Source organism: Macrosteles quadrilineatus, unplaced genomic scaffold (genome assembly GCF_028750875.1).
Source record: "Macrosteles quadrilineatus isolate MER2022 unplaced genomic scaffold, UCM_ALF_1.0 Scaffold_5__1_contigs__length_97177068, whole genome shotgun sequence".
NCBI lineage: Eukaryota > Metazoa > Arthropoda > Insecta > Hemiptera > Cicadellidae > Macrosteles > Macrosteles quadrilineatus.
Genome location: NW_026542598.1, coordinates 39,966,114 through 39,972,113, shown reverse-complemented (window position 1 = coordinate 39,972,113; position 6,000 = coordinate 39,966,114).

The window sequence follows — 6,000 nt, the reverse complement described above, 5'->3', positions numbered from 1 at the left end:
CTTTCTCTTAAAAAAGGACTACCTAAAATCATTTCACAACTCAGTTTCTTTATAACAGAGAACTTTACATACCAGGCAAAGTTTATTATTTTAACTTTTACTACACATTCTCCCAAAATACTAATCGTACTGTTGTTTGCCGAAATACATGATTCTTCTTTATAATTCATACTGATAACTAACTTTTTTTTACATAAGCTATTGTACAAATTTTCACTTAATGCATTTAAACAGGCTCCAGAATCAATTAACGCGCTTACTTTTGGAACTTCATCAGACTTATATTTCCTTTCTAACTGGACGGCTATTGTAGGCAAATTAGACATTGTACATGATTTTGCTAAATTTATTTTATTCATAATTCTACGTTGAACCCTCTTAATTTTATACATTTCCTTCTTCGTAAATTTACTCAGATTATACTCATTATTTCCCTTAGCTTTATCTTTTACAGGGGAATGTTTTTGTTGCATAAAACTATTTACATGGCATGATCGTGGTTTATTTTGTACATGCACAAAACATCCCCTACTAACTAGTTTTTTTGATACTGATCCCTTCTAAAGCAATTTCTAGCTAAGTCACGGTTACACACATAACATTTTTTTGTGAATGGTACCTTCTGTTGAGTCGTTTGCTGACTTTCCCTTCTAACAGTTTCACTACGCTCTTCAGTAAGTCTTAAGTTATTTTTTACATCAATACTTAAACTATGTATACAAGCCTTTTCTAGGTCTGCAATGGTATTAAGATTTCTGACTAAAGACAGATTTACTCTACACCTTGGGTTTAAGCCAATTAGTATAAACTCTACCAGCTCAAATTCTGTATAAGAACAATTTAGTATTTTAGCATACTCTTTAACTCTATTTATGTACAATGGAAGGGGTTCATTGGTTTCCTGATGACGTGTGACATGTTGTTTGATTAGGTCCTCCCTAACGCTTATAGGTACAAACAATTTGACTATTTTCTCTTTAACAACCTCCAGACTATTTTCTAAGTTACTTAACATAACATCAAGAAGTGGAGATTGTGACTTAGCTACGAAAATTTCCAAAATCTGGGCATCTGACAACCTTGTTTCTTTTTGGACTTTGAATAAAATCTTAATGAACTCAATTAGCTCACTAGTCACTAATCCATTGCATGTTGTTATATCCTTTAGGTAAGTTTCTATTGGATTGGGTAACTTTCTATAAATTTGGGGATCAAAGGGTGCGGGGGTGGTTGAAGCACAGGCGTTCGAATCAAGGAGTGGAGCTTTACACCTACTCAGTTCAGCTTTACGTTCCGGATGGGAAGGGGATGTGTCAGGATCATTTTCAAAAAATACATTTTCTAAATTCTCCTCCTCTACATTTGATTCACTTAGCTTACGGATCGACATTTCAACCGCGCTCTTATCGAATTCCAACGCTTCAAACTTATCTTTCATTACTTTACATTTCTCTAACAGTTCTTTACACTCACCCTTTTGTTTTTCTGTTAAACTACACAAACTTAACGCATTTAATCTATGCTTACAATGTTTGATTCGTGTATCTTGCCTTGCTAGCTCCATTGATCTACTGTCCTTAGTTAACTCTGCACATTTATTCTCTATTAAAACAATTTTCTCACTAATTAAATCTATTTCCTCATCCGGCACAATTTTTGTTTTAATTGAATCATAATTTACTTGGACCTTTTGTGATATAGCTTGTCTTAACATTTTTCTTAAGTCAACAACATTACTTGTTTCACTTAATTTTAAATTTCGTACTTCTAACTCAAAGATAAGTTCATCTTTTAACAATAAATCCACTTTAATCGTCATGTTTGCAAATTTGTATTAATTAACACAAGCTAAATACACAATTTAAAAGACAATTATTTTACACAAGATCCATGACTGATCCATAAAGCAGAGTGGCGCATTTTTTGTACCGTACTTTTTGTGTGTCACTTAACCGGTACAAATTTAATCTTGGGAAATACGATTGAATAACATATCAAATGAATAATAAATTTATTGGAGTATCAAAACTACAGCTAAACATCCTGCAGAACAAGACTTTTCAATTTAATGTACCTTTTTACAATTTAAGAAAATATTTAATTAATTCTAACCCCATTGAATACTTGAAAATTAAGGATAGGATATTAAAAGGTATTGTTCGTCTTCATTACTCGGAAACATCAGCCCTAATAACAAAACATAGTCTTTGTTGTAGAGTTACATTTAAATTTACTTTATGTTTATAAAATTATACAATCGAATACCAAACAAAACTTACTATTGTTGTAAACAGATCCTGCAAATCAAATAAGAACATTTATGTAATTTTTATATATTAGGCAACTTTAACAAAATAGTACAGTACCTTCAAGTGAAGGGTGAATCGCTGACGAAGAGAGTAAAAGAACCGCTGACCGTATACACAGGGAGCCACCATAGGAATGGTCTCTGTCTCAGCAGTGGAAGGGTGTACCCCCACCACTTTACATTTTTGACTCATCACTCCTTACTTGTCCCTACAGGTTTCCTTCATACATGTAATCATAAATGTTATAATAAATGATTGGAAAATTATATAAAATGAATAAGACAATATGGTACAACCTACATACAAAAGCTTGCATAATTCTGATGTGTTATTCATTGTAGTTCCATTAATTAATTTATTTTCTAATGGAAGTGGTCCAAACACTAGCCGCGTTACTAATGTCGTCCTGCTGTTAGAAAGCACCATTGATTGAATGAGAGGATCTCACCTGGACTCGAACCAGTGACCTTCATATTTGAAGGCGAGCACTTTGGCCACTCGGCTCACCCCGGCACTACCCAAACAATTAGATCAGTACAACTAAAACAACTAATATAACTGTTTTTCAAAAAGTTTTACTACAAGTAGCCATTTCAAATTTCATCAAATCCCATTACATGAGGATGCTTTTGATGAGTGGGGCAATATGTTTCACTTACAAGTTGTTTTTACTATTCATGTAGTGCTTCACTCACTCACAACAGCAATACTAACAGTATTTTAGTAGTATATTTCATCTCATCACTAGGATATAAAGTGACTCTTTTCGACCCGAGCTCAAGTTTTACGATCGAGGCAAAGATAGGTCGAAAAATGTTTTCGATTTAAAAAATAATCCGAAACGAATAAAGGTCGGAGAAAGTGCGATGGTTGAAAAAACACTTTTTGACCGTGTGATGAATGTGATGCATGTGAACTATATTTCTCGTCATATTGTACCATTATTTGAACAATCTATGTTATAAAATTGAAATAGTTTTCATTTAAAGATAACCTCCCAATAATTCATATAGCTTGTTTTCAACGTTATTTGGTAATGGAAACAAGCAGCTATCAAGCTTGGGTAAGTGATCTATCGTCTATTACGATTGTGTTGGTGTACGTTATTATACTATCGATATGTCGAACTGTTTACAATTAGGCAACAATGGACAACAATCAACTAAACAATCTATATATACTTGCGATACATCAAGGTCCCACTAGAAAATAAACGGTATCAGCATTCTGACACATACTTTCTCCCATAAGTTTGTCAACAACCTTTATAATGTGTAAGCGGTGAGAGTAAATGTACGAAAATGGGATTAGTACAATTTTGATCGGAATTTAAAGGACTATAACATACAAAACTTTTATAAACAATTTTCGGGCCATTTTTGTGAAAATCTGATTTTTCCGTTATTTTATGGGATTTTTATGGGAAAATAACATAATTTACAATAACTTTTGAGCCGTAATTTTTACAGAAACGGGATTTGTACCACTTTGTTCAGAATATAAAGGACAAACTAAATTTTTATCAAAATCGTTCGGGCCGTTTTTTGGAAAATTCTATTTTTCCGTTATTTTATGGGGTTTTTGGGAAAATCCCCATTAAAAATCAAAATTTCTAAAAAAATTAAAAAAAAACTATCAAAGCTGTAAGGACCATAACATACTATGTTAAATAAAACCGGACCTTTTTTTAAAAGTCCTATTTTTCGTTATTTTATGGGTTTTTTATGGGAAAATAACATAATTTACCATAACTTTTGAACCGTAATTTTTAGAGAAATGGGGTTTGTACCATTTTGTTCAGAATTTAAAGGGCTACAACATACTAAATTTTTATGAAAATCGTTCGGGCCATTTTTGAGAAAATTCGATTTTTCCGATTTTTTATGGGTTTTTATGGGAAAATACCCATTAAAAATCAAAATTTCAAAAAAATGAAAAAAACGCCTGGAGATACCATGAATTAGAACCTACAGACAAAATTTCATCCAAATCGGACCATAGGTGTAGTCTCTAGCTCTGTACACATCCAGACACACAGACACACACACACACACACACACACACACACACACACACACACACACACACACAGACATCACTTCGAAAACCACTTTTTTGGGTCCAGGGGGACCCAAAACGAATATATCCACTCAAAACTCAAACTCGAAAATTTTGACGAAAACAATACTTTCTCCATATACTATGGTATAGGGGGAGAAAGTACTAGGTGGCGTTCGCAGAAGCATCCACAAAATTGAGCGGAGTCATCAATGGTTCATATTATATTTTTTTTGTCATACTGCAGTGAAAACAGTCGTCATTGATGCATGCGTTGCGGGTCTAAAGTAGCATTTTTACTCTTTAGGGAATAAAATTCGTTTTTAGCCTCTATGGAGTAAAACTCAGCTGTAGTCAACTCAGTTGTAAATTTCTATTGTAAACGATTGAATACGTATCGAATTATGTAACGATTCGTGCTTCATAATCATTTTAACCTACAGTCTACAGTCTCTTCCCATAGCATTTTATCATTGCAGATACATTAATCCATTCCCACACTCAACACTGCCCACCTTTACTACTTCCTTCACCACCCCCTACGTCGTGGACCTGTTTCCGTCTCTTACCATAGCATTTTAGGATTGCAGATACATTAATGTAATTGCCAAAGACAGTTCCCACACTCTGCACGGCAAGCCTTACTAATTCCTTCACCATTTCCTACGTCATAGACATGTTTCCTTCCCTTCTCACAGCATTTAAGTATTAGATACATTTATCTAACTGCCCAAACGGTTCCCTCACTCTGCACTGCCAGCCTTTACTACTTCCTACGTCGTGGGGGATGTTTCCTTCCCTTCTCATAGCATTTTATGATTGAAGATACATTAATCTAACTGCCACAGACGGTTCTCAACATATGTTCATACCTACTTCCTAAGCGACTTCCTACATCGTGGACCTGTTTTCATCACTTTCCATAGCATTTTAGGAATTTAGATACGTTAATCTAATTGCCACAAACATTGCCCACACTCCGCACTGCTAGCCTTTACTACTTCTTTCACCATTTTCTATGACGTGGGCATGCTTCCATCCTTTATCATAGCATTTCAGCATTGCAGATACATTAATCTAACTGCTACAAACGGTTTCCAGTTCCCAAACTCCACACTGCTCACCTTACTACTTCCTTCACCTCTTCTTACGTCGCAGACATGTTTCCCTCTCTTCCCATAGAATTTTAAGATTGTAGATACCAAGATACCATAATCTAATCGTCATAAACAGTTCCCAGACTCCGAAAAACTCGCCTTTACCACTTCCTTTATCTCTTCCTACGTCACGGACCTGTTTGCCTCCCTTCCCATAGCATTTTAGGATTGGGGATACCTTAATCTAATCGTCATAAACAGTTACCACCCTCCAAAAAACTCGCCTTAACTGCTTTCTTCATCACTTCCTACGACACGGACCTCTTTACTTCCCTTCCCTTAGCATTATTGGAATGCAAATACCTTAATCTAATAGTCATAAACAGTTTCCACAATCCGCACAGCTCGCCTTGACTACTTCCTTCACCACTTCCCACGTCGCGGACCTGTTTTCCTCCCGTCCCATAGCATTTTAGGATTGTAGATACCTTAATCTAATAGTCATAAACAGTTTCCACACTCCGGACAGCTCGCCT